The sequence below is a fragment of the Sapajus apella genome, unplaced genomic scaffold (genome assembly GCF_009761245.1).
Source record: "Sapajus apella isolate SASKATOON/1434 unplaced genomic scaffold, GSC_monkey_1.0 scaffold81, whole genome shotgun sequence".
In the NCBI taxonomy this organism is placed as follows: domain Eukaryota; kingdom Metazoa; phylum Chordata; class Mammalia; order Primates; family Cebidae; genus Sapajus; species Sapajus apella.
The window spans coordinates 8,500,534-8,508,186 of NW_022437021.1; the positions used below are offsets into that span (position 1 = coordinate 8,500,534).

The following is a 7,653-nucleotide window of genomic DNA, read 5'->3' on the forward strand; positions in this document are numbered from 1 at the left end:
AGGTGGCATGAGTATGGCTCACTGCAGCCTATCCTCCCAAACTCAAGCGATCCTCCCTCCTCATCCTCCTGAGTAGCTAGGACTATAGGCATGTGCCATCACACCTGGCTAATTTTTGTGTTATTTGTAGAGACAGGGTCTCACCATGTTGCCCAGGCTGGTCTTGGAGTCCTGGGCAAAAGTGATCTGCTCACCTTGGCTTCCCAGAGTGCTCAGATTACAGGCATGAGCCACCATGCCTGGCCACCACTTGTAATTTTTAAGAACAAATATATATGTTTTTATATGCATAGTTTGTCTATGAAAGGAGCTCAATAAATCATCAACATGGTTGCCTTCAGTCAAAGAAGCTAAATGTCTACAGAAAACAGCTTTTCAACATACCCTTTTTATATTTTGAATTTTGCATTAATTCTTTAAATATTATAGTTAATTATTTAAACTAAAGTGTTATATAACATAAAACAATCTACATTAACTATTGGTCAATTGGCTAGCAAATATTCTGTCAGCATAAATCATCTGTATTTGATACTAAAGAATTATCTATAGTTAATATTGAATAATACATATAATTATTTTTAAAGAAACCCCAAGAAAGAAAATAACTATTCGCAAGTAATTGATCTCTACAGTCAAAAAAATGAAGAAAACAAATAGCCTCATGTGTTCACTATTCTTGTCCTTTGCCTTTCCTCCCATGATCAGCTTTATACTGTTTTCATTGCTAATTCTATTTGAAAGTGACCAGGACTACATTCACTCTAATATTTTTAGATTTATTTTTGTTCTTCTTTGGCATGTGAAAAATCTAACTAACCTTCCTTTACTGGTACTAGGCACAAATTGCCTGGACTGGAATTCCCATTGTTAATAATACTTCCAATACTAACAGTAACTACCACTCAACTATTGATTCATAGCTCTGCTAGCAGCTTGATATATCATAGTGTGTACCAGCAGGCTGGGGTGAAAGGAGATGACATATCTTCAGTTTTTGAATTACAGAAAGAACATCTCTGTTAACACCAGCTGCATTTATCAAAAAAATTAACTCAACTAAAATATTTCTCCATCTCTTCAAAATATTTTACACATCTTGTTCTTTGGTAACCTCGTACTTAAGTGACCTCTTCTGAGGTCAGCAGGCGTGGTCTTGGGCGACCTCCAGATTTCTATTGGTGATAGTCAGTCCATAGCCCTGCCAGTGCCTTGGAAGCCTCCGAAAATTAACACAGACCTTGTGACCCAGAGAGTCAGAGACCCAGATAAAGAGGACAGAGTTTCCTGCCTATTTTCAGTTCCCAGAAGTAGCTGCAGCTGTCTGTCACTTCTAGGCTTTGTCAGTGATATTTTAAAATTTATTATTCCCTTATCCCACATGCTCAATTCTTCCTCTTTGACCTTCTTTTAAACCTAAAGTCAAGTTCCTTAGGTCTTATTTTTAAGTTCTTTGTTGTCATTCCTGACATTATCCCTAGTCCAGACGCCAATACTGTCAGTGTCTGACGTACTTTCCCATCAGTACTTTTTTTGGGTACAGGTGGGCAGCAAAATGTTGTTTGGTTTTGCTTCCTTGTCTGTGTTGGCAGGAATCCTAGAAATTGGTTAAAACCAGGTCAATGGCTTGGTTTCTTCACTATACCCTTTGCAGTTTCAGGAAAATGAAGGAGAAGGATTCTATCTGTCCACCCCTACTAGAATAGGAAAGAAGTTGAAAAAAAAAAATTCCTGAGACAGGAAAATTAATTTCTGAATATACCAGGAAGTAGCTGAGAAATTTCAGTCAAAGAAATTGATTATTTATCCAAGTCCCAAAGCTATTACAAGAAAAGTCAGAAAGGTTTTTGTTTTGCTTTGTTTTCTTTAATAACAAATGCCTTCCTCATTCTGACCACGTGTTGTGATGAAGCCACATCAGTAGGCATTAAAATCACACAAGCCTGACTGAGCAGGTGTTCTTCTCACCCTATCCAATCCCATTTTATACAAATAACAGACAATTATTGACTCATGTCACTAAAGAGCCCAGAGTATACAGCTTTCTTCAGGTATGACACTCTAACAATTGCAGAAATCTGTCTCTCCTCATCTTTTTGCTCTCTTTTCCCCTAGAGTGGCCTCTTTCTCAGGCTGACTTTCTCATCACAGTGACCAACGCTTACTTTGTAGCAGTTCCACAACCCTCCGTAAAGAGTGTGCTGCTTCCCAGGTTTTCCAGGAAAGATTCCTACTTGCCCAACTCAGGTCACATGTCATCACTGAACCAATCACTGTGGACAAGACTTCACGCCTTGAGCTGCCAGGCCTAAGTCAGGTGCCTGATCCTGGAACCCGAGCCCGAGTAGTGCCGTCGGTTCAACTTGAACCACATGGATCAAGATTGTGCAAGGGCACAATTTTATCAAAGGAAAACGAAGATATAATTAGAGAAATGGATGCTGCAGGGCCAGGACTAGAGCAGGCAAGTGAGGCACCAAAGGAGCAACATTTAAGAAGACATTCATTTTCAGGTTCGTGCAGACTGAGTTTTGAGAGTGAGCACCTACACAAATTTGGTGCCCTAGCCTCTTCATGCACCTCAGTTACTCCTGGTCCTGGATGCTAGGTAAGCAAAAGACAAAATATTCCTTACACCAATACTCAAAAAACTCTTAGAGTGCCTGAAATTCTTTTCATAGAGATTCATTTTGGGGGGTTAGGCAGAGACATCTCCAGCAGCCCTTAAAAAATATTTTTTTCAAAAGCAGCTAGAGAGCAAATCTTTAAGTCAATAACAGTTTTGCATACACACACTAATTATAGACTATCAAGTCAGTCCCCTGCTGGTCCAGCACCCATTGGCAGCTCCACCCTACCCCGTAATAAGGTATGGAACACTGTAAGGAGAGGCCTTGGGGAAGAGGAATAAATGGGCAAGACACAAGGTAGTGCAGAGGGGAGCCCCAGAAAAGGAGAAAAATGACACTGAAAGGGAGACACAAAATGTTTTGTTTTTTTTTTTTTTTTTTTTTTTGAGACGGAGTTTCTTTCTTGTTACCCAGGCCGGAGTGCAATGGCGCGATCTTGGCTCACCGCAACCTCCGCCTCCTGGGTTCAGGCAATTCTCCTGCCTCAGCCTCCTGAGTAGCTGGGATTACAGGCACGCGCCACCATGCCCAGCTAATTTTTTTTTGTATTTTTAGTAGAGACGGGGTTTCACCATGTTGACCAGGATGGTCTCGATCTCTTGACCTTGTGATCCACCCGCCTCGGCCTCCCTAAGTGCTGGGTTTACAGGCTTGAGCCACCGCGCCCGGCCGACACAAAATGTTAAAGGCAACTTTTACTCAATCACTTAATAACATTAAATGAGCACTGGCTCTAGGCCTACTTCATCGGTTTGCCTTAATTCTGCCATTTGGGGCCTTTGGCATAGTAGGATGGTGAGAGAGGAAGTAGCAGTAAAGACTCAGGGGCACAGTAAATGTGAAAATCCTTAAGAAGGAACCCTTTGGTTCCCAGGAACCCCAGATGTGCACAACATATGGGAAGGTTTATCTGGAGCACTGATTATAAAACTACAGGAAGAAGGATGAATCCTGCCAACAGGAAATCCTTGGGTACTCAGGTTGCTGGCATCTTTTGGAAGCTTAATTTTCCCCTATGGCAAGGGTTTACAGAAAGACTAGGAGAGTTATGAATTGTGTGTCCCTCCTAGGCCCAAGGGGAAAATCAATCTTTAAACCACAAGATAAATACATCAAGTGCCTCTTAAGTTCTGCACTAATAAAGCCATTTTTTCCATCCTTCATATCCCAGTACTTAATCTTCCTTTTCTAGAACTCTAGTTGCCTTTGGCAAAGAAAAGAACTTACATAACTGAAATATATCTGCCTCTCATAAAAATCTCATTTCAAAATTTTTTAGCCACCTGATAATAATAAGTTTATAAAGCAATGATTCTGTTATTACTTGGAAGATGCATTTGAGAATATGGCTGAAAATTATGTCAACTCATAATGGATCCAGATACCACCTAGAAAACCAGACTGACCTGATCCACAGACCCCAGCTTCTGCTTCTAAATGGCATGCATCCATGCAGCTACTCTCTTAACCAGATGCCAGTAAAACTTGGAATTTTATAACTCATCCCTCTGTTAATCCAGCAGCCTTCTGCATATAAAATAGTTTCCACAGGATGTGTATACAGGAAAAGAATGTGATGGCTATAACGCCTGGTGCCCTTAGCAACTTTATTTTCACAGTAACTATTCGCTTTATATTCCATTAACAACTAACAAATCACCATTTTGCTTGTATCAGATTCAGTGTGCTAATCAAGCTTCTTTGCCCATCAAGGCTTAAAACCAAATGGTAGACAAGGGGCAAGTCTCCAAAACTGTGTTGACCATCTATGAAGACTGTTAGGGACATGCAGCAGAACTTCTTCCATGAGTATATACCCCTCTTCTACCTATCAGTCTGAAAACTGGGAAAATCAGATGCTATGAAATCAATGAATATTTTAAGTTCTTCCCTGACCAAAGAATACCATCAGATGAACTTTTAGCAAAATATAATAATTGGCAGTAGATTTATTAATTAATGAGTGCAATAAATATTCAGTACCCATTACACTCATGCACCACCTAACAATGTTTTGGTCAATGACGGACTGCATATAAAATAATGGTCTCATAAAATTATAATGGAGCTGAAAAATTCTTCTTGCCTAGGGACACTGTAGCTGTCATAACATCATAGCACAATACATTACTTGAATTTGTGGTAATGCTGGTGTAAAGAAACCTACTACATTGCCAGTCATATAGAATAAGGACATAAAGACAGAAAGTATTTTGTACAGCTGCACAATATGTGTTTTAAGCTGTGTTGTTACAAAACAGTCAAAAAGGTTTTTTAAAAATTAAAGGCTTAAAAAATAAAAATGTTACTGTAAGCTAAGGGTAATTTACTATTGAAGAAAGGAAAATATTTCTTACAATAGCATAGCTTAAGTGTAGTGTTTATAAAGTCTACCGTAGGGTATATGAATGTCCTAGGCCCTCACACTCACTCACTGACTCACCCAGAGCAACTTCCAGTCCTGCAAGCTCCATTCATTATAAGTGTTCCATACAGGTATACCATTTTTTTATTTTTTATACCACATTTTTACTATACCTTTTCTATGCTTAAATATACAAATACCACTGTGTTACAATTGACTACAGTATTCAGTACAGTAGCATACTGAACAGGTTTGTAGACTAGGAGCAATTGGCTATATACCATCTAGCTAGGCGTGTAGTAGGTGATATCATCTACATTTGCATAAGTGCACTGTATGATGTTCACACAATGATGAAATTGCTTAACGAGACATTCCTCAGAATATATTTAATAAATTGCTTAATGAGGCATTCCTCAGAATAAATCCCCATTATTAAGCTATGCACTTTCTAAGTGTTGCGGAGATTTCCAGGCGGAAAAGGCTGGGGTGTCATCCCTCAAAGACTGCAGTCAAGGACAAGAGACACACACGGTAACACTTTCAAAAGGCAAATTGTCTTAATTGCTATGCTAAAATTATAAACTTCTGTATAGAGAAAGAAAATATTGATTGCAAAGAGTGGCTCGGAAAAGACTTCTTGAAAGACATGGGGTCTGAAGCAACCCCACAAGAAGCTATGAGGAGAGTTGTAATCCAGACAAAGCGAGGGTTGACTCAACAACCCTTTTCCAAGGGAGGAACAGGCCTCCCATGTGACTGGGCCTCTGGAGCTTGGCAAGTGTATGCTGTGGAATTTAAGACCTATGGGTAGGTGGAGATCATTGGGAGGACCCTGGGATTTAGATTACAGAGTTTGGGAGTGTAGGAACGCTTTGTCCCATAGATTATCAGGATTATTTCAATCTTAACCAGGGCTGTGGTTTTTGACCTTCTATGTAGAAAGACATGTCAATTCATATGATAAAATATCCCTATCCCTTTTTCATTTGTGTTATTTCTTTAATCTACCTAAATCAAGACCTGAAAACTCAAGCTCTTCCAAGTTATGCACCCCATAAGAAGCCAGGGCTTCCAGGCAGAGGGGAAAGATACTACCATTACTATAAACTGAGACAAGATGGCTAAAGAAATGGCTAGAAGACTAGTCCAGGTGCTGTTTTCTCAGCTACTCTAAGAGATCCTTCTAGTTCCTTCAGGAGAGGGGGAATCCTAGACCTTTCCAAACCTCAATCACCCTGGGATGCACAGATGCCAAGGGCTCGGGAAAACCCTTAAAATCCCCGCTTCCCGGGGCTCAGGGGCAGCGCAGCATAGAAGTTCCGGTCCTTCTAGCTGCTGGGATTCTCAGCTTGAACTCTTCCAGGAAACAAGCTCTTCACCGCTTCTCTTGCGAAATCTAGCGGGCCGTCCCGCCCTTCTCTGGCTTCTTATAGGAGCGAAAGCCACAAGCCGCAGCACTGAGTTGCAGAGGCCGCGCAGCTTCGCTCTACCCGCCCGGCCCGCGGCGCTCATCGGCTGCGCTGGACGCTTCCTTCTTGGAAGCGCCTCTCCCACAGGTGGGTCACCTTTCGTCACAAGGCTCCCGTCCCTCATCTGCCTCAGCTCACCCCCATTCCCTGCTGCTAGCACCCCACTCCCCAGCACGCTCGCACTGAGGAGCAGGTGCTCGCAAACTCCCCGCCGCGCCCTGGCATCTCTTTCGGGGAAAGTCACCTGAGGCTGCCCCGCGATTCAGCAAGCTTCTGACTTCCTGGAGCTTAATGCTCACCCCTACCCCAGTGCGCAAAGAAGCCCAGAGGGGGGTAACTTAGGGGGCTGGATTCTTCTCTGCATCTTATTTTTGGATTGGCCCACTCTTGGGGCGCCCATCAGAAAGTAGGCTGGAAGAATATGGCTTTAGCAATCTTCACCGTCTCAGATCCAAGGCTGCTTCTTGACCAGGAACTAAAAATTTGTCCTGATACCTGCAACCACTTCCATCCTTGGAAATTTAACCTTTAAATTTCCTTATGCAATTTAAAGGTTATTTTTCTGGAGAAAGATTGTTCAGAATATAATTTATTGTGAAGAGTAAATGAAGCCTCGGTTCCGTTTGTTTGTCCAGAGACAGAATTGCATTATTTTTTCCCCCACCTCTGGATGGTAATTTAGGATTTTTTTCTTTTTTTCTTTTTCTTTTTTTTTTTTTTTTTTTTTGAGTTCGACTCTCCCTCTGTCGCCAGGCTGGAGCACAGTGGCACCACTTCCGCTCACTGCAACCTCCACCTCCAGGATTCAAGCGATTCTCCTAACTCAACCTCCTGAGTAGCTGGAATTACAGGCTCGCACCACCACACCCAGCTAATTTTTGCATTTTTAGTGCAGACCAGGTTTCATCATGTAGGTCAGGATAGTCTCGATCTCTTGACGTCGTGATCCACCCACCTCAGCCTCCCAAAGTGCTGGGGTTACAGACATGAGCAACTGCACCTTGCCTAGGAACTTTTTTTTTTTATTGCATTTTAGGTTTGGGGGTACATGTGAAGAACATGCAAGATTGTTGCATAGGTACACACGTGGCAGTGTGATTTGCTGCCTTCCTCCCCATCACCTATATCTGGCATTTCTCCCCATGCTCTCTGTCCCCAACTCACCACCCCCCACTGTCCCTCCCCT

General features: G+C 41.9%; 1 protein-coding gene across 2 annotated transcripts in view; it reads left to right on the forward strand.

Annotated features, from left to right (window-relative positions):
- The first annotated feature begins 6,396 nt into the window (after positions 1 to 6,396).
- STEAP4 (STEAP4 metalloreductase) overlaps positions 6,397 to 7,653 on the forward strand; it is a 31,262-nt gene continuing 30,005 nt past the window's right edge. Inside the window, exon 1 of one of the 2 annotated variants that reach the window (XM_032252989.1) lies at positions 6,397 to 6,554. The gene's annotated coding sequence lies outside the window, so the exon portion shown is untranslated. The remainder of the gene's footprint in view (positions 6,555 to 7,653) is intronic. The other variant, XM_032252987.1, reaches the window with a different exon arrangement.